Genomic DNA, 22,464 nt, shown 5'->3' with positions numbered 1-22,464 from the left:
ATAAATAGATGGCATCTTTATGATTAAACATTTTTAATTTTCTAGATATTTTTTCTATTATATTCTAAATCAGTTTGATTTAAAAGAAAATAATGTTTTTGAAATTGAAAAAAAACTAGAATTTTATATCTATATTTTAGATCACTTTTGGGGTTTTACGAATTTGTATGTGCATATATTCATTTCTTTAGTGCACTGGGTAAGTAATACTGTTACTGTAGTCAAAGTAATTACCATTATCAATTTAGACCATCTTCTCATTTATTTTCTTTATTTAACTGTAAAGAATTTTTTTTATTATTTTTCATTATAGTTGTATATATATATATATTGATTTGGGTTGAGGGCAGGAGGTTGGAGACTAAGTATGACTTGATTTTCTTTTTGGGCACTTAATTATTAAAGTTTTAAGAATCTGCATTTATAAATTAGGGACTGAAGGATTAGGCTTGGGAATCGGATTGAATTTTATTTTCAAACCCCTTCGTTATAAAAAAAATAAAATTAAATATATAAGAAGTAACATTATAAGCAACTTATACGGCAAATTCTAATATAAATTATGCAATTTTGCATTATTTTAATCTAAGTAAAAACTTATGTTTTAGTATTATATAGATAAAAAAAATTAAAAGAATATATCTTGCAAGTAAAAAAGACTAGTTATTAAATAAAGAGTGTATCTTGCAAGTCTTTTTTTATATAAAATAATATTAATTATTATAAAAATTGTTAATTAGGTTTGTTTACAACATAAGAAACTAAGATACAACAAAAAAAGGTTTTCTATACTATTTATCCTCCTTAAAATCACATTACAAGGTTCGTCTTTTTAATTTTTGTCTCAATTATTTTTTTTTTTTAGTTTTCATTATAGTCAAAGTTTAAATTTTAATTTCAAAATGACTATTTATTCTTAGTATTATTATTATTACACATAGTCCAAAATTGCTATTACACATAGTCCAAAATTATAAGTAAGTTTTGCTCCAGCTAAATTACCAAATAACGGTTGGTTTATTTCTTCTAATGAAAGTATTTTGTGAAAATACTTATATTTGATTGTCATTCAATGGAGCTATCTGAAATGAAGAAAAGAATGACTATTTATGAAAGAAAATATTAGTTAATTTCAAGGTAAATATAATATCTTGTTATGAATTTTTTTATAGTTTATTTTCTTAATTGTTGTATTAAGTTGTCTTTGTATGGAACTAAAATTCAGGATGTGAAGACATGTGCTAAAGATTTAATATTATTTATGATACATATTTTGTCTTTTTAGATTTTTTGGATTTAGTTGTTAAATTTTACAAATGGGTAATGAAAATGTTAAAATATAAGTAGGCATTGTAACTATTACACTACGGAAAAATTATTATATACCGATAGAATTACCGAACAAAATTATTTTTATAGGTATTTAACTACATAACAGAAAAAACGACAGAATTAAATTGAGAAAAAATGACAGAATTTGGTAGTAATTTAGTAATTAATTGCAACAAAATAATTTTATAGGTAATCGATAAGTAATATTGGCGCTAATATTTTATGGGACTAAACTCTGATAGAAAGCCGACAGAATTATTTATCGGTAAATGAAATTGTCAACTAAAGGCCGAGTGAAATTTAGTCGGTATATATATTTAATTTATTAACTTTAAAACTTTACCAATAAAAATTTTGTCAGTTACCGAAAAAAATTTTATCGGTAAATTGGAAAAGTAAAATAGGGTATGCTCTATATAATGTCGCTACGCTATCTCTCCCGGTCTATCGATTTGTTCTTCTACTCCTCTCCCCTTTCCTCTGACCCTAAGTCATCATTGATTCACCTTTTCCTCCCAACTGCCTCCTTCATGGCTTCTCCAGTGACCTAATTGATCCATACTCACTAGATTCCAATTTCTATATAATGTTGACATGCGCTATCGCTATCGATCGATCGATTTACTCTCCCGCTCATCTCCCCTTTCCTCTAACCCTAAGTCATCATCGATATAGCTTCTCCAGTGACCTAATTGTTCCATAGTCACCAGGTTCCAATTTCTTTTTCTTTTTGATAGAAAACTCATTCACTTAATTTGATTTCTCATGTTTTATTGATCTTACATTTTGATTTTTAGCAACTATTCTAGCATTTTTGTTTATGTGTGATTTTCCATTTTGATTTTACATTTCGATTTCATTACTGCTTAAAAACTACTTAATATTTGATTTTAATAACAGATTTCATGGAAAATTGTTAAAGGAATAGAAAACTGCCTTTTATTTTCTTAGCTTTTGCATTAACAATAGATTAAAAAGTTAATCTATTTCTTGGCTTTTGCTTTAATATTGCGTTAATGGTGATTCAGTTCAAGAGATCTGATATTTTTCAATTTCTATCATCATATATTTTTAAGGTATGAATGATCTGTCATTAATGGGTAATTCTTAATTCTTGATTTTTTTGTGACCAACAAAATGTGATCAGCCTGTCTTTCTTGTCTTTTAGCCAATGCATAATCAGTTTCATCAAATATGCATCTCTTTGATTGCTAATGGGTGTCACGTCTATTGAAATTGGGAGAAATCATGCTATCAAGGAATATGAGATTAACACAATCTTTTGATTTAAGCTTAATTTTTAGACTCCTATTATCTCTTACATTCGTAATTAGAGTTTTATCAAATTTTAGAGTTAAGTTCATTAAGCAATTAGAGAATAAATTGCTACTTATTTTAGTTTGTATTTGAAATTTTCTTATATAGGATCTATGACAAGGATCATGCTCATGGATGAAGTTCTTTATGTTTTCCTCCTGCTGCACATATTTTCTTACATTTATCAAGCTTTTCAAGCTCACTGTTATGCATATGCAAATCACAATTAATATCCAAACAAGGTCATCATACAAGTCTATGCAATGAAATTATTATCGAGGATTAGAGTTAGAATTCAGAATATAATATTATTAGTTTTTGTCACTTAACGCATTAATTTGAAGTTAATAAGAGAAGTTGGTAGTCAATTTTAAGAATGATTAAATATTAAGATGCTTATTTTGAATCTGACACTCAGTTTTTTTGAATGATTAAATAAACATCTCAGTATTTAATAAAATTGAAATAATAAAGCTATTAAAGATTAGATTAAACTGTTGTGAATGTGATGTACAGAAAATGTTCGACTTGAAAAAGGCTGTGGAGAAAATTGATGAGTTGAAAGATAAAGAAGGTATTGGATTACATTCATGAAGTCATTTATTAATAGCTTAAAACAAATATAAAATTATGATCAAATATACAATCTTTAGAAGCGAGAAGAAAGGGATCATTGAAAGGGAAAAGCATTCGTGAAGAGAATGTTGACAATGATTATTACAATGAAGAAAATGCGATGTGGGCTACATCAGATGATGCTACTAAAGCAAAAATGAAAAGAAGAGTTAAGGAGCTTATTAGAGAATGATATGAAAACCTACCCAACTTCTTCGATCATCCTCCTCAAGAGCCATAAGGTATAGTTTACTCACTACCAAAAAGTAAAGACGTCACGGTTTAGAGAATTAACAGTAAAATAACATTACTAAATGCATATGATTATATAATTAATAATTGTTAAAAAGTTTGAGATGACTTTGGAAGATCAATGCAAATAATGAAGTTTTTAAGGTTAAAAACATTCTAATTTCATATATACATATATATCTCTTTATGTTTAAATATTAATTTTATATTTATTATAGTAATAAAAAAGTAATAGGGAGAAGTGGAAAAGGATTGGCAAGAAAAGAGAGGCGAAAGCATGACAATAATGGAAGAGATGAAAGTGGAAGGAGATCTGTAAGAAAAGGAAGACAAAAAAGTTGTAGGCAAAAAAAAAGATGAAAATAGAAAAAAAATTCCAGAAGAAGATGGAGACAAAATGATGACAAGCATGGAACAGATCAAAATGGAAAAAAAAATTGCAAGAAAATGGAGGGAAAAGTATAATAGGTAAAGAAAATGTGGAATAGAAGAAAATCTACTAGAAATCGGAGACAAAAGCATGATAGGAAACCATTAGACGGTATGGGAAGGAAATATGCAAGAAGAGGGAGATGGAAGGATGACAAAAATGGAATAGATGAAAGTGGAAGGTAATCTATAAGAAAAAAAAAAAAAGGCAAAGGCAAAGAAAAGATGAAAGTAGAAGAAAATCCATAAGAAAAGGGAGGCAAAAACATGATAAGAAAATAAGAGACAATAATGAAAGATAAATGACAAGAAGAGAAAGGCAAAACTATTATCGTTGATGATAACCCAAATAGTGAATCCACACTTTCAATATCAAATGATTTAGAGGATGAAGTTATGCTTATGGATAATCGATCTATTATGATTTTCACTCTTTGTAATTAAATCTTGCCTGGAAACTTTAATTTCAAAATAAAAAGACTAAAAAAACTACTATTGATTGTCGTAACTAAGTCATAAGAACCAATAACTATAATAGTAATTTTTTAAGCCTTTCTATTTTGAAATCAAAGTTTCTAGGCAAGACTTAGTTAAAAAGAGTGAAAATCATAGTAGACCGGATTATCTATAAGCATAACTTCATTGTCAAAATCATCTGATATCGAAAGTGATTCACTATCTGGATTATCATCAATGATGATAGTTTTGCCTCTCTTCTTGTCAATTATCTTCCATTATTATCTTTTATTTTCCTATCATGCTTTTGCCTCCCTTTTCTTATGGATTTTCTTTTACTTTCATCCTTTCTTTGCATTTGCTTCCCTTTTCTTGTAGATTACCTTCCACTTTCATCTTTTCTATTTTTTTCATCCTTCCACCTCCCTCTTTTTGCAGATTTCCTTCCAGTACTATCTATTGTTTTCCTATCATGCTTTTGCCTCCCATTTTTAGCAAATTTCTTTCCATTCCATGTTTTCTTTTCTATTATACTTTTTCCTCCATTTTCTTGTGGATTTCATTCCATTTTGATATGTCCATGCTTATCATCATTTTGTCTCCATCTTCTTGTGGTTTTTTTTTCATTTCATCTTTTTTTGTGTGCTTCTTTGCCTTCCTTTTCTTACAGATCTCTTTCCAGTTTCATCTCTTTCATTATTATCATGCTTTCACCTCTCTCTTCTTGCCAATCCTCTTCCACTTCTCCATGTTACTTTTTTATTACTATGACAAATACAAAATTAACATTTAAATATAAAGAGACATGTATGCATATATGAAATTAGAATCTTCTTGACCTTAAAAACTTCATTATTTGCATTGATCTTTCCAAAGTCATATCAAACTTTTTAACAAGCTTTAAAATTTATTAATTATATAATCATATGCATTTAATGATCTTACTATACCATCGATTCAATAAAATCGTAATGTCTTTACATTTTGATAATGGGTAAACTATACCTTATGGCTCTTGAGGAGCATGATTGAAGAAGTTGAGTAGGTTTTCATATGATTCTCTAAATAGCTCCTTAACTCTTCTTTTTATTTTTGCTTTGGTAGCATCATCTGCTGTAGCCCACATCGCATTTTCTTCGTTGTGACAGTCATTATCAACATTCTCTTCATGAATGCTTTTCCCTTTCAACGAGCCCTTTCTTCTCGCTTCTAAAGATAGTATATTTGATCTTCATTTTAAATTTGTTTTATCCTACTAATAAATGGCTTCATGAATGTAATCCCATACCATTTTAAGTCAACCAGCGTTTTAGTATGAGGTATGTTGTACCTTATCATTACTCATTTATTTTTTTATATAATATATAGTATTAGTTATAATTTTTCTCTTATACTATTTATGTTTTATAATATTAAAATATGATTTTAAATTGATATCAACGTGAATATAATAACTAATTAATAATCATAATCAATATCTATATATAATTTAGTTTAATTTTTAAATAGAATTGTAATATCAATATATATGAACCATAAATTATTAAGTTTTTTAGGTAAATCAAATATCAAATATTACAATTAATCAAATATTATTTATATTTTTAGATTAAAATCTTTTAATTGGTCATAACTAAGAATGTTCTAATGTTGGCTCAAGGTTACATACCTTAAAGACTTTGATGAATAACAAAATAAATAAATTTTATTTTATTGTATGCTAAAGTCTTTTCTACAAATTTTTTGATATTGAAAAAGTGAAGATTATGTTCTAATAACCCAAGGATGATCATTGAATACCTTGAAGAATAATTGAAGAATTATTAGTTAGGAAGGTTAGTATATAAGGGTTATTAGGGCTCATGTAGCATAGAGGGATTTATATGGATTACAAGCACAAAAATTCATTTTAAAATCATTCTTTCAAAATTTGATTTTAAATACTTCTGACTGAAAATTTTAGAGAGAAAATTACTTTGAGACTGGTGTTCATGGAAATCAAAAGATAAGAGGTATATGCAAAAAGATTTTGAAAGAAAAGTCAAATAAAAAATATTTCTGTAAAAATTATTATGTTATGATAGAATTGTAACTTTTTAATAAAAAGCCAATTGATTTTAGTAAAATTGTGTTTCACCAAATTAGTTTTCTTAAAATCAACACAAATAGATAATTGACACATTTTTTATATCCTTTCAAGCCTTTCTTCTTTTAACCACCACGTCAGCGAGATTTCCTTGTAAATAGATTTTTTAAGATTGGACTTTCTAATGGGAAGAATATGCCTCTAACTATGAAAAGCTTAGTCCTTCAGATTGCAAACCAAGAGAAAGAGATCCAAATTTTCAAATTTATCAAAGCTCTTCTCTTCAACCTGCTATTTTTTTTCTTCTCCAATCTTATTTAATATTTTTAAGATGAAAAAAAGAAGTTTTCAACAACTATTTTTGAAGAATAGTTTCTGCACTTAATTTTCTTCTCTGATTTTTAATTCTGCTATTCTTGTGCTTATCTTTGATTTTCTCTCTGTCTATATAAATTTTGTGTAATTTGTTGTAGGCTAGAGTTTCTCAAATGAAAATCGTTTGTGTGTAGCTTTGGGTATAAAGCTAAGTTGTAAGAGTTATCAAGCAACCTTCTTCTATGAGATTTAATATCTTGAATCTGAGTTTTCTGAGCTCTACAAAATAGAATGGCAGAGGTTAACTAGAACCTTAAAAAATATAATGGGTTAAAGGTAAAATCTAGGTGATTGATATGTTTCCTTTGTAATGTTGGTTTCTCTCTTACTCTTAAAAATAGATAACATAGTGGAGAATCTCAAGAGGTGTTCTTGAAGAGTGGATGTAGGCGGGTTAGTGCCGAACCACTATAAATCTCTTGTGTTTATCTACTTTTTATTTGAGATCTTGCTTGATCACACTTGCTTAACACACATATCTATTTATCTTTTATGAAATGCTAAGTTGTTGATGTTTTTCTAAATATGAATGTGTTAAAATTTTAATCTTTGTGAAAGCAATAAATTGTTGGATTTCTATTAGATTAATTGAACATATTTTTTTGTTAGATTTCTTCAATAATTAATTACTTTTCTTGGTAAGTGATCTTGTATAAATCCAAATTATAGAAAAAGGATAATAAATTAGATTACAAATATTCTCATTAGTGGTGATATATATGTCATAGTTCAGATTTCAAACATTTTTCTTTTAGTTTTGGTGGAAAATGAAAGTAAAAAACATAATTTTAAAAAATTTTGTTAATATTTCCTCATGAGGTACAAGGATTAGTACATACATTAACAAGAAAATTGTGAATTCTACGGTGAAAGTAAAAATCATAATTTTAGAAAATTTTGTGAATATTTTCTCATTTTATTTCCTTCTAAGGTACACGGACTAATGCATGCATTAACATTAAAATTATACTTCTCTAATAAAGTAAAAAATCACAATTTAGAAAATTTTGAATGTTTCCTCACTTTATTTCCTTGTAAGGTACAAGGACTAGTGCATACATTAACATCATTATTCTGAAAATCGGGCCAGATCGATCAGTCCAATCGGTTTAACAAAAAATTGGACTGTGGTCTAGTCCGAGTTGTATAAGAAAATCGAGTCTAAAAATCTGCTTGAACCGGTAAAAATCATATGAAAATCAGCTAAAAGTCGGTGAACCGGATCGGTTAAAAATCGATTTGATTTAAATTCTGGATTTTTCATAAAATGTGAGCCTTTTTAAAATTTGGGCTCTTAAAAATTGGGCCCACTAATTTTTAAATTTTTGGGCCTCTTTATTTGTAAAGTCAAAGTCCTAATATGTTAATTAAAATAATTAAATTGCCTAACTTTAAAGTCACATGTAAAAAATAATAATATATTTTATGATAATTAATTAATTTTTTTAGTATTAAATTTAGTCATATTTTATTCTTTTTATTTAAAGTTATTTACTAATTTTTATTTTTTTATTTTTTGTAAAAGCCAAATTTGAAACTGTTTTTATTTGAGATTAAAATTTTTTTGTAACCTATATTTTCAATTTTATTTAACAAATATATTTAAAAATATTATATATAAAAATCCAGTTGAACCGTATTGAATTCGGTCAGTCTCCAATTCAGTGAACTACTATCTTCACTGATTCATTGATCGATCCTTTTCTCAGAACAATGATTAACATTGAAATTGTGAATTTCTGTAATAAAATGATTATTAAAAAAGATATGAGAATTAGATTACAGAAATGTTTATGAGATCATTGATAGATTTATGAGATTTTGTACGTTAATAAGTGTTTCAATTACTTTTTTTATTTCTAATTTTTGTCGGTAATGAAAATAAAGCATTACAATTTCAAAAAGTTCTTTAAAGAATTCTTCATTTTGTTTCCTTCTAACGCATGAGGCAAAATAAATGCATCAACATAAAATATTAAATTTTAATAACCAACCATATTTACAAAAATGTATAATGAATTGGATTACAAATATTTATTTTGGATTTTGTGCATTAAATGTTTGTTTTCTTTGTTTATATATTTTATTGAGAAATCAAAATGAAGAATAAAAATTTCAAAAGTTGTATCGATAATATTTTAATTTATTTCTTTAAATATGTATGACTTCAATTAACATAATTTTATTTCAGTTATGGCAAATGTTCTGCCATAAATTCAAATTTTATGGAGTAATAAATTATTTTCTCCTAAAATAGGCACTTTTTGTTTAAAACAATCAATTTCTCTCTTACCCTCAATCAATCTCAATTCTCTCTATTCTGGAATATGGATTTTGTTTGTTATGAAATGAATGAAGCAAAGAAGAAACTTTTGGACAGTACAAATCTTTGTGACCGCCTTCATCATCAAATTAAGAGCAAGATTATGGTTTATATTTAAACTGTAGTCACCTTCTATCCACCACATATATGGCTGAAATTCGAGAAGTAATTAATTATTTTATTTTATTTTGTATATCGTGTTGCTTTATAAATATATCTAAGCTTTGATTTAACTTTTTTTTTTTTTTAGAAGCATTTAACTTAGTTTCATTTTTGGACAACTATTTTTTTATGATTTGATGAATTAATTATATTTTAAGCTAAAAATTGGGCAGAATATATAAATTCACCGCTGAACTTTGCAACTTCAACCTTGTGGCACTCTCAACTTTTACTTTGACTCATCAAACACTTTAACTTATAAAACTACATCTATTAAATACTTCAATTGTTAAAATTACTCTACTGAACACTTCAACTTGTAAAATTTAGATCAATTAAACACTCATTAAAAAGTTACATTTGCTAAAAATTATTATCGCAAAAATTATGCTAACTACATATCAAGTCGATATCTTACATATAAAAGCGAAAAAAACCTCAATATTATTTATATTAGTGTCAAAAAGGGCGTAATATTATAAAAATTTACAAGTTCAAATGCATGATAAATCATTTGCAAAGTTCAAGGTGCCATAAGGTTAAGGTTATAAAGTTCAGGGGTGAAATTATGTATTTAGCCAAAAAAAAAAATCTTCACCAATATATTTTTTTTTAATTTTTAATTACATGTACAATTTTTTATAAGTAAAAGGAATTATAAAATTCAATTTTATGATATCTAATCTCTCCGGTTTTCCTTTCTTCTCTTTTCTTTTCTTTTTTTTTTTCTAAAAAGAAAAAGAAAATCTACCCATTTTCCTTAATAACTCACTTCAGTCGATAAATCATTGACAAAGCCCTGAGTTTCTATCACGTCCTGACTCCAACCACTAGAGAAATTGTTCATTTTATATCAAGTCAATTCTGTCCATATTGAATTTGGACAAGATTCGCATGGTTTTGTTTCCCTCAAGCAAGTACGTTTAACTCCAAAGTTCTTCTAACTCTCGAGGTCATTTCACCAAAAGGTGCCCTACAGAGAATGTCTCCCATAAAGTTTCTTGTAATTTGTTGAAAGTTGAAGATGACGTAAATGATGAGGCATGCGAGTTAGTCAATGGAATGGAACTGTCAATAGGTGATGGTGTTGATACAATCCGTGCTTACCTCTTCAAGGCAATGAAAAATAACAGTGGAATTGGCATACTTCTCTTATCTGATATTTTTGGGTTTGAAGATTCATCTACAACAGACTTTGCGTACTGTGTTGCTTATAATGGCTACAAGTATGTTTGCTTAAACCTTTGAAACAAAAAGTGATAGATGATGATGTCTATCCTTCTACCAATTTCTTCACGCATTTAAGTTTTTCATCGAAATGGTGTAGATAATTCTCAATGTGCTAGTTAAGGCAGCTTCAACTTAGAAATTATAAATACTAAATATATTCATTTGCTTCAAAGAATGTGAAATTTTTTTGAATCACTGAGAAACTCGATGTAGATGAATAAATTCTGTCACGATTCGTTACCTTGGGCTGGATCAGCACTAGGACCTGAGTAGGCTTAAAGCTACTAAAACCCGTAGTAGGCCACAAAAAAAAAAAATTTATATATATATATATATATAAACTGTAGAAATTAAAGGAAAGAATATGTTTTATTTGTTTCAATTGTGTTATATTTTTCAACCTCTAGTCCACTATATATATACAAAAAATTGTTCCAATATAGCAAGTAATCTAAATAGGAATAAACCTAAACTAGAAAACACAATCTTTAAACTAATTAGGAATAAACCTAAACTAGGAAACACAATACTTACTTTAATCACAAAGATTTCAACACTCCCCCTCAAGTTGGTGCATAGATATTACTCATGCCCAACTTGCAAACTAAACGATGAAACAACTTGCTATGCAAACCCTTTGTGAAAACATCAGCTAGTTGCTCTTTTGAAACTATATAAGAGACACTTATAAAACCTTCAACTATCTTCTCTTTTATAAAGTGACGATCAATCTCTATGTGCTTAGTTCGATCATCCTGGACTGGATTGTTCGTAATACTGATGGCTGCTTTACTATCACAAAATAAAGATATATTTGTTGTTTCAACCAACTTTAACTCTTCTATTAATCTGCACAACCATAGAAGTTCATAAATTCCCAATGCTATAGCTCTATGTTCAGCTTCTGCACTGGACCTTGCAACAATAGCCTGCTTCTTACTTCTCCATGTGACCAGGTGAAAGACCCCGAATTTTTATTTTCGAAACTTTCGAATTTTTATTAAATCAAAAATCTTGAATTTCAACTATATGGGCTATAAACACTAACAATCTTAATTTGAGTCCAAAATTTTGTGAGTTGGGCCCAAGCCCAAATATATTGTTAGAATTTTCGATTTGATGACAATTAAAATTTTTGAGAAATAATATGAAACTCCAGCAATTAATCTATTATAAATATATATAAATTAATTATCCTAAAATCACATATCATTACTATTAATATTTTTATTATTATTGAGTAAATGGAGGAAATGTTACAGAACCTAACTAAAATAATCAAAAATAAATTGAACTGGACCCAGAAATCAAATTGATTTTTCAAAAACCACACGAATAACCTAAAAACCAAGTGAAAACATGCAAACCAAGTAAAAATCGAGCCAAATCAATAATTTGGACCAAATCAGTTCGAATCGAACCGAAATGGTCTAGAAGCTCTAGATTTTTTTTCTTTCTTCTCTTTTCCTCTTCTTCTTCTTTTTCTTCAGTCGCGCAACTCCCCCTCCTCCCTCTCATTTCGTCTCCGACTACCAGATTGATAGCGAGGGATGGCGATTGATCCCTCTCATGCCGCCGGTCACGTTGCCAATCCTTCTTCACGTCAATGAGGCCCTCAGCAACGATGACGCGAGCTTCGTCCTCTTAGCAATGCAGCAGCGAATCCGGCGAGTTCAAGCAATTCCGGCGACTTTGAGGCCTCGAGGTGAGTTTCGATCAGCTCTTCTCTCTTGTGCAAACGCTTCCCATCTAGAAATCAATGCTCCTACTTGAGGGAATTGAAACCACCATGAGTGGTGGCATGGTGATGGCTGCGATGGCCGATCCAGCCAAACGACCCACTGTCTCTTGAAGCTAGCACCGTATTTGGCGTCTACAGAGAATTTCGAGTGTTTCAGTATGAAGATCGAATGAGTCCAGCAAAGTTCGATTTTCTGGCCACCGTACACGGCGGTTCAGCGATCGGCCGGCGAGGCTTCAAGAGGCAGAATGACCTCCTCTTCACGCGGATCACGGAATTGGAAACCGATTTTCAATCGATACACTCTAAGACTAAATTCGCAAATTTTGCATGAATTCCAAATTAATTAATTAATGAATTTAATTGAGTATTTAAGTGAATTAATTTGAATATTGTAAAATATACTTCATGAACATTAATTGTAAATATGAGGTAGATATTGAAATAAGAATTCCTAACTAATAATTATAAAAATTAATTTTAGGAACTTTAATAAATATTGTTTGGAAGAATTATAATTTATATAAACAAGTAAATAATTATAGAACAATTAATTATAATGGGAATTTAGGTTGATTAAGAATGTGCCCGATGAATGAGCTGTGTGAATTGAATGAACGAATGAATGATGGTTATGGCAGACGGGATCGGTTAATGTGAATTGCCCGATGGTTGGGCTGTGTGTTGACATGCGGAAAAATATAAAATTGGATAGTATAGTTTATAGAGGAAATGCTACCAAATTTTCGGCGAAATCCAATCCCGTTTTGTCTTTTTTGCATAAAAAGCAGCCAGCCGGTAATATATATTTATATATATATATTCTGAGAATTAAATTAGTTATATCTTTAAGAGGTAGGAGCGACGAACTTTTAATATTATTATCATTATTATTAGTAATATTAGTATTATTATTATTGTTAATATTATTATTAATATTATAAAATATTACTTACCAAATAATTAGAAGCTTATTTAAAAGTTATAAATTAGAATAACAAAATAAACAAAGAAACGATACATATAAATATAATTAAGTTTGATGAAGTATGATAAATAGCTATAGAACCTCAAAATTAATAAATGAATGCAAAGTACATTTATGGAATTAGAATTCTTACACTGAATTTTCGTTCTAGATGCATATAAAATTCCAGGACGGTGAGACAAAAGCCGAAAGGATGCAGCAGTATGGATAGTCCTATAAAGGACAATAAAGAACTGTGAGTAGTGTTAGATAATTTCTATCATCCACCTGCATTTTTGCATTCATGCATCACGACTAAATGTTAGCATGCATTACTTAGTAAATTGCCATATTGTGCTGCATTATTATTCCGATTAAAGATTGCTTGATTATCTGTGATGTGATATCACTGTGCCTTGTTTGTGTGGAATTGAGATGAAGTGGGTCACCATGGGATTGTGAGGACGGTCTACGATACCGTCGGCCATGTATGGTGAGATCGGTGCCCCCGTGTGCATCTGATAATATGATATGAATGATATGGAAAACCATAGGGTGGCCTCCTGTTGGTATGGAAAAGAAAAGAGAGAATGGAAAAACAATGAGAGGAATGGTCAAGTGAGGATTAGACTGGTCGGCCATGTATGGGGGATTGGCCCCGTGGTACACACGTCAGGAGAGGATGGGCCATGTGGGAGGATGGCTCATCGGGGGATTTGGTAACACCACTGACTAATTTTCACGTGATGTGATTACATGAAGATGAAAATAATTGTGGTTGTTGTTATATTGTCATTTGTGTGACAAACTGCATGAGCATATAACTAGTCGGAGGACTAAAATGATTTATGTTAGTATATGGGTGATTATGTGGGGTGTGAGGGTTATCTAACCCTACTCATTGAGTTTGGCGCTCACCCCAACCTACTATTTTTTTTCAGGTAATAGAAACAAAGAAAAGCCCTACGGAGTTGAAACATTAATCATAGCAGACAATTAATGATTGAAATAACGATGTAAAAAGGTAGAGTTCTGCAATTGTCTTCCAAATGGGTTGTAATTGAATAGTAAGAATATATATTAAACATATTAATTGTTCTTTGATACATTTGTGGAATAAAGTTATTGGGCCTGAAGCCACAATTATAAACAGAATATGGATTAACTAATAAAGGCTTACTACGGGCCTCGGAGGCCTTAAGCCCACGTAGGTGCTAGTGCCGGTCCAGCCCATGGATACGGGTCGTGACACTAGGTTTCCTCCAACAAAAACACAATTACCTGAGGTTGATCTCATGTCATCAAGGAAACCATCCCGATCCGCATCTGTATAGCTTATTATTATTAAATGGCCATATTTAGAAAATAAAAGTCCTCTACCTGGAGCTGATTTTAATATCTTAGAATCCGATGCACTGCTTCTAAGTGAGACTCCCGAGGGTCATGCATGTACTGACTCACTAAACTTAAAGCATATGCAATATCTGGTCTAGTATAGGCAATCTAAATCAATCTCCCGACCAATCTCTGATACTTGCCAACATCAACTGAACTTCCCCCTCCAGCTTAAAGCTTATAATTGGCTTCAATAGGTGATTCTACAGGTTTACATACCAACATACCAGTTTCTTTAAGGAGATCAAGGATGTACTTTCTCTGAGAAATAAAAATTCTTTTTTATGACCTAGCAACTTCTATCCTAAGGAAATATCTCAACTTTCCCAAATCCTTAATCTCAAACTCCCTAGCTAACAAATTTCTCAAGTGAGTCATTTCTTCTTCATTATTTCCAATCATCACTATATCATCAATATAAACAATAAGCAATATGATCTTACCTTCATAATGTTTAATGAACAAAGTATGATCAGCATCGCTCTGAATATACCCAAAAGAAGGCATAGCTTTGTTGAACCTTTCGAACCATGCTCTTGGTGATTGTTTCAGCCCATATAATGACTTCTTCAGCTTGCAAACTTTTCCTCTAGTTTTGTCATCATCAAATCAAGGAGGAATCTCCATATACACCTCTTCTTTCAAATCACCATGTAGAAAAGCATTTTTAACATCAAATTGATGTAACTCCCAGTCAAGATTGACTACACAAGACAACAAAATTTTGATTGTGTTCATCTTGGCTATAGGGGTAAATGTTTCCTGATAATCAACTCCATAAGTCTGACTGAATCCTCTGGCTACCAATCTAGCCTTGTACCTCTCAATTGAACCATCTGCCCTATGTTTAACTGTGAACACCCATTTACATCCAACTGGCTTCTTTGCTGGTGGAGGAGTTACAAGATCCCATGTCTTGTTTTTTGCCAAAGCTCTCATCTCCTCAACCATTGCAGCCTTCCATTTTGAGTCCTGTAATGCCTCTTGCCAATCCTGCGATATAGAAACAGAAGAAACTGACAAAACAAAGGCTCTATAGGAAGGGGACAAAGCATTATAGGAGATAAAATGGGAGATGGGATGTTTAATGCATGTTCTAACTCCTTTTCTAAGAGCAATAGGAATATTAAGGTCATTGTCAGAAGGACTGGAATCAAGATTAGGATCAGAATCAACAGGAATTAAAGAAGACTCACCAAGGTCTTATTCTTCTGTATCTTCAGGGACTGAAATTGGAGAGGACGGTTGATCAGAGGTCTCATGCTCCATGGTTGTATTCGTATTAGTCTGTCGTGTGTAGGTTTTCAAATCAAGTCTATCCAATATTCCTAGAGATTTGGGTGGTTGCTCTCTCTTACTATCTATGTCTACAGGAATCTCCTCCTGGAAAGAAATGTCATCCATCACCTCTTCCATTTGATATTTTCTCCCCTTAAAGAGGTGACTGGGTAGGAAAATAAGATTCAAACTCCCGAAAGGTAACATCCATACTCACAAAGTATTTCCTAGAAGAAGGATGATAACACTTGTATCCTTTTTGAGTAGTAGAGTAACCAACAAACACGCACTTCAAGGCTCTAGGATCTAATTTGCTTAGACCATTCTAATGAATAAAGCAAACACAACCAAAGACTTTAGGAGGTACAATATAAGAGTTTTTTCCTTGAAGAACCTCTAATGGAGTTTTAAAATTTAAAGTACGAAGAGGCATACGATTGATAAGGTAAGCAGCAGACAAAATAGCAACCCCCCAATATGGTTTGGGAAGATTCATAGTGAACATAAGAGACCTAGCTACTTCCGGTAAATGCCTATTTTTCCTTTCCGCTACTCCATTTTGAGCATTAGTATTGACACAACTAGTCTGATGTATAATACCATTAGAATCTAAATAGGTATGAAAAACTGCATTCATGTATTCAGTACCATTATCAGTTCTTAGGATTTTAACATGCACATCAAACTGAGTACAAATCATTTTACGGAAGTTCTGAAAACACGAAAAAACTTCACTTTTTGTTTTCATCAAATAAATCCAAGTCAATCTAGTGCAACAATTAATAAAGGTCACAAACCATCTATAACCAGAAAGAGAGACAGTTTTAGTAGACCCTAAACATCAGAATGAATAGTAGCAAAAGGAATCAAATTCTTATTATTAATTGGAGAATAAGAATGCCTGGTGTGTTTGGCAAGTTCAAAAGCATCACATACTAATGAATTAAAATCACATTTAGCAAACAAAGTGGGAAATAAACGTCCTAAAACAGAAAAAGAGGGATGTCCTAATCTCCTATGCCATTTAATAACTTCATGGGAAGGATTTCTAAAAGTTCCTAACAAAGCTTGACTGGTACCCGAATTTGAAAAATGACAAACGTCATCCAATGGATACAGTCCATCGCGCAAGCTACCACTGCCAATCATTTTCCCCATATTCAGTTCCTGAAATATACAATGAGTAGGGCAAAAAGTTACTTTGCAATTAAGTGCTTTTGTGATTAAGCTAACAGATAACAGATTAATATTGGAAGTACAGTCAATAGAACCTATGCCAGTAATTGGTACTAAGGAGCCATCCGCAATGCGAATTTTGTCTGTGTCTTGATACTTAAAATATGTGAGGAAATGTTTTATAGAACCTGTTGTATGTTTATTTGCTCCTGAATCTATAAGCCAAGAGGGTTTTGCAATTTTTGCAAGAAAGGTAAGGAAAGCATTACCTGAATTAACAAAATTAGATGTTGCAATCTGAGTTGAGGATGAATCAAGCTGTGACAACAATCGTTTCAAGGATTAAATCTCCTTATCAAAAAAGCTTCCAGCAGTAGATGGTTCCTCAGATAAAGCTCCACTATCAGATATGTGTGCCTATGGTCTAGAAGAACTGACCCGCTTTCCTCCACGCCCTTTAGCTGGGCGTCCATGTAATTTCCAGCAGAACTTCTTAGTTTGCCTGTTCTTACCGCAATAGTCACAAAATAATTGATCTCTATCTGAAGAACTGCTCTTTGCAGCTTGAATATGTTCTCTTGCAGAATTAGCAATCAACCATGCTTTGTAAATGTTAGATCTGTGAACCATAGCGTTCCTCCTCGTCTCTTCTTACTGTACAAATGAGTATGCTTGTCGTAAGGATGGAAAAGGATCTCGTCCAAGAACTTGGGCTCGAATCTGATCATACTCGTTATTTAGGCCAGCCAGAAAATCATACACACGTTCTACTTCAACAACTTCTGAACTTGAGTTGCATCATCGGTACATCTTGCTTGAAAGTCTTGATAATAATCCAGTTCCTGCCATAACCCACTAAGTTCAGCAAAATACTGAGCGATAGTCAGATCTCCCTACTTAGTTTCCAGTTTGTGAATACGTCTATAAAGCAGCATCCCATATCTTCTTAGCTGTATCAAAAAGCAAATATCCTCGGGAAATAGTTGGTTGCATGAAATTTATTAACCAAGACATAATAAGAGAATTCTCGGATTTCCACTTGTTAAAGGGCGAATCTGTCAAAACTGGTTTACTTGCTGCACCATCAAGGTATCCCTGCAAACCTCTAGCTTCAATGAATAATAAACAAGACCGAGACCAAGCCAGGTAGTTTCTTCCATCTAATTCATAGGACTAATCTGAAGTCAGGGGCTATCTGAGTAAAAAACCATATCTACCTTCTTTCCGTTAACCATATCTTAAAAAAAAAAATTTAAACGGTAGCAGTGGTAAAAAAGGCAGCAGTAGTGATGGAAAGGGAAAAAATTCCAAAAAAGGAAAAACTGGTGCTGAAGAACCAGTAGGTCTGATTCGCCACACCGAGTCGAGGTCGTCGGAACAAAAATCATCGACGGAGCTCACCGGAAACAGCCGCACGCGCCGGCGAGTGAAGAACGATCAGAATCTTCTGGAGGCGCGTGTGCACACGCGCATGGTAGGACGGTGATGCGGTTTGGATGGAGTGCCAATCGACGGTCGTTCTTCCTTTTGAGACTGGCAATGACGACCAACTCCCACTTCCGGCGGTGCTGTGTGTATCTTAGACCACTTTGCAAACTGAAACCTTTGCCGAAAAATTCGTGGCAATGGCTCTGATACCATGTAGAAATTAAAGGAAAGAATATGTTTTATTTGTTTCAATTGCATTATATTTTTCAACCTCTACCCCACTATATATATATAAAAAATTGTTCCAATATAGGAAGTAATCTAAATAGGAATAAACCTAAACTGGGAAACACAATCTTTACACTAATTAGGAATAAACCTAAATTAGGAAATATAATATTTACTTTAATCACAAAGATTTCAACATAAACCAAACGAACTTCATGTTCAATAAAAATGGCCTCAAGCCCAATTTTATCAACCTTCAGATATCATAAGTTAATTTCAATAATAGTACTCTGGACTTGTATTAATATATTACATAAAAGAAACTTTAATAAGTAATACATTAATAATTTCTAAATTTTATTGCACATAACTATCGCGATTGCGGAACAATTTAAGAATTTAAAATTTCACTTCAATACACCGATCAAAATTAATCAAGGTTTCATTTTCAACATTTCCTCTAGATGTCGGGTGGTAAAGAATCACGAGATAATGGAAGACTTGTAACCTGGAAAAATATTAAAGCATGGATGAGCGCCTAAACTGAGTGAGTAGGTTAGTAACTCTCTCATCCCACACAATCACACAAATGTGCAAATAAAGAAATCTAGTCATCCGACTAGTTTTATGATCATGTAGTCGATCGCACAAATGACAAAACAACAACAATCACAAATAATAATACCTTCACATAATCACATCACGTGGAAATTGGTCAGTGGCGTTTCTAAAACCCCGACGAGCTGTCCTCACACATGGCCTGCCCTCTCATTATGTGTGCACCAGGGAGCCGATCCTCCATACATGACCGACCAGTCTCAACCTCACTTGATCAGTCCTCTCATTTTTGTTATACTCTCTTTTCTTTTCATACCAACAGGAGGCCACCCCGTGGTTTTCCATATCATATTTCATCAGATGCACACAGGGACGCCGATCTCCCCACACTTGACTGACGGCATCATAGATTGCCCTGACAAACTCAACGGTGACCCACTTCATCCTAATTCCACACATGCAAAGCATACATTGAGTACATCACAACTAATCAAACCATTTTCAATAGCAACAAATAATGCAACATAAAATAACAATTTAATAAGTAATGCATGTCTAGCATTTAGCCATGTATGCATGGATGCAAATGCAAGTGGATGATGCGAATTATCTAACACTGCTCACAGTTTTATAGTTGAGCTAGAAGTTGTGCTCCTCTCTTGCTATCCTATTATCCGATAATTGATTCCTCAGAACCCGCAATAATAACTAAAGAAGGAACCAGAATAAGTTTACTCTTCATGAGATCTATCTTTCCTTTCTAAATCCACTTTTCCCTCATCGTTTAATCACAATATTCTAGATTAAGATAAATTCCTTCTTTCAGTTTCCTATGACAGTGATTTTTTGCAAGTATACAAAATCGCAGCAAGTAATATAAAGTAAGTAGAGTATCGTCTCCTCAGGGATTGTATATCAAGTACCAAAATTGTGTTAACCTATTATTATTTAAACGGCAATAAGAGAGATCTATTGTAAGAAAAGCAAATTCTAAAAATAAAACAGAAATAAATCAAGCAACAATATTCAGATGAAAGAAATCAAGGATTTTAAAACTACTAGGGATTTTGATTTCACTTAACTATATCCAATTTATTTTGTTAGTTTGTCAATCAATTTTAATTGTTCAAGTAGGGGAAACAATCATAAAATCACTAACAAGCTCTCCTGATGTATTGTTAGCTACTTTAACCCGGTTTAATTACCTATCTTCCAATAGCACAATCAAACATGAATTAAATCATTAAGTTTTGTAGTTTGTTTTGTGAATTTATAACCTAAGGTCATTAACTTATGAAAACACCCCTCATGGGTCAAACCACATAGTGAAACACCCTGAATTTTTATTTTTGAAATCTTTGGATTTTTTATTTAATTAAAAATCGGGAATTTTGACCGTGTGGGCTGTAAATGTAATACAGTCTCAATTCGAGCCCAAATTTTCGAATTGGGCGCAAGCCCAAATATAATGTCGAAAATTTTGAATCGAGAACAGTTAAATTTTCGAATAATAATGTGAAGTCCAGCAATTAATCTATTATGTATATATATAAATTAATTTTCGTAAAAAAAATCAAATGTCACAATTGTTCATATTCTATTAATATTGACTAAATGGAGAAATATTATGGAATCGAACTGCATAATTAAAATAAATCAAACCGGGCCTTAAAATCAAACTGATTTTTCGAAAACCACACGAAAAATTCGAAAACCGAGAGAAAAACCTGCAAACTGAGCAAGAATCGAGCCAAATCGTTGAATTTGATCAAACCGGTTCGAATCGAACCGGAATGACCTAGAAACCGACATACCTTTCTTTTCTTTCTTTTCCTTCCCTTCCTCCTCTCCTTCTTCGCGGGCGGGCGCGACTCCCTCCTCTCCCTCTCCTTCTGTCTCCGGCCACCAGACTGACGATGGTGGGTGGCGATCGATTCCTCTCATGCCGCCGGTCACGTTGCCAGTCTTTCTTCACGCCGATCAGGCCCTCAGCGGCGACGATGCAAGCCTCTTCCTCTTAGCGACGCAGCTTCGATTCCGGCGAAATCCACCCCGTTTACGACTGCTTCACATGCAACTGAGGGACTCAATTGACTCCGCATCACTTGCTTGACGTTTTCCCTGCATCGATTCCGGCGATGAAGCCTGGATGACGGAATTGCCATGAATGGCAGTGGCGAAGCCATTGTCGAAGTAATTTTCGGCCAATTAAGGCACAGTCAGTCCAATTTGAACACAGATCCGGAGTCCCCATGAGATTTCGAACATTTTGGTGTATATATTGTAAAATTCTGGGCAAAAGTCGTTTTTCCGATCACCGTGCACGGAGGCGACGGCGGCTGTCCAGTTACCGGCCGGCGACACTCCGGCGAGGCCCCCGAGAGACAGAATCCTCTTCCCTTCGCGCTGATCATGGAATCGTCGCCCGATTCCCAATGGGTACGTTCTAAGACTCAATTCTCAATTTTTATATATAAAAACTTAATTGATTGATTAATGAATTTAATTGAGTTATTTAATAGACTAAATTGAATAATAAGAAACTAACTTAAAAATATATGAACATTTATAGTCTTTTGTAAATAAAATTTCAACCTTTTCTAGTATATTTCATGAATTTTCTGATTTAGTGGGTGATTTGGTGTTATTGAGGTAATTTTCATTTATAGGCTAAGAATTGGATAAATGGCAACAACTTGTGATTAGAGAAATTGTAGTTTTCGGTTTAATTAAGTTCATATATAAGAATTTTTATTTACTGTTGAGGCAGCAGCTAGTTTAGTTATTTTGGTTAAATTTTGCTTAATGAGTAGCAAAGGCTATAGTGTATTGAGTTATAAATTCAATTCGTGCTAAGAATTGATTAGTTAAAGTATGCCTATTTAGTTATGCTTAATAGATAATTTAAATAGGGCGTTTCCTATAATCTTGCTTGGTGAGGATAGTGATTCACGGATTATTAAGTTGTTACATAAGATCCTAGTTAATGTTGGTCAAAGAAATATGAGCCATAACTTTGTATGATTATTGAAGGTATATAAGATCGGATAGTTTAAAGAAGTAGGATGTGGAGATTAAACAAATAACCATTTTCATTTAATCGCGTATTTATTTAC

The 22,464-nt window shown here is 32.0% G+C and overlaps 1 long non-coding RNA gene across 2 annotated transcripts; it reads left to right on the top strand.

The window, feature by feature from the left end:
- Positions 1-1,776: 1,776 nt before the first annotated feature.
- LOC105644000 (uncharacterized) lies at positions 1,777-7,386 on the top strand. Of its 2 annotated transcripts, none has more exons than XR_002285527.1 (3): positions 1,777-2,042; positions 3,166-5,720; positions 6,961-7,386. It is a non-coding gene; the product is annotated as an uncharacterized LOC105644000 (long non-coding RNA). The 2 variants fall into 2 exon arrangements; XR_016319280.1 differs by having other exon boundaries at positions 2,758-5,720.
- Positions 7,387-22,464: the final 15,078 nt, after the last annotated feature.

This window comes from Jatropha curcas, unplaced genomic scaffold, assembly GCF_041381405.1.
Source record: "Jatropha curcas cultivar XTBG-Jc1 unplaced genomic scaffold, XTBG_Jcur_1.0 HiC_scaffold_645_pilon, whole genome shotgun sequence".
Lineage (NCBI taxonomy): Eukaryota > Viridiplantae > Streptophyta > Magnoliopsida > Malpighiales > Euphorbiaceae > Jatropha > Jatropha curcas.
This window is presented reverse-complemented; position numbering and strand designations above follow the sequence as displayed.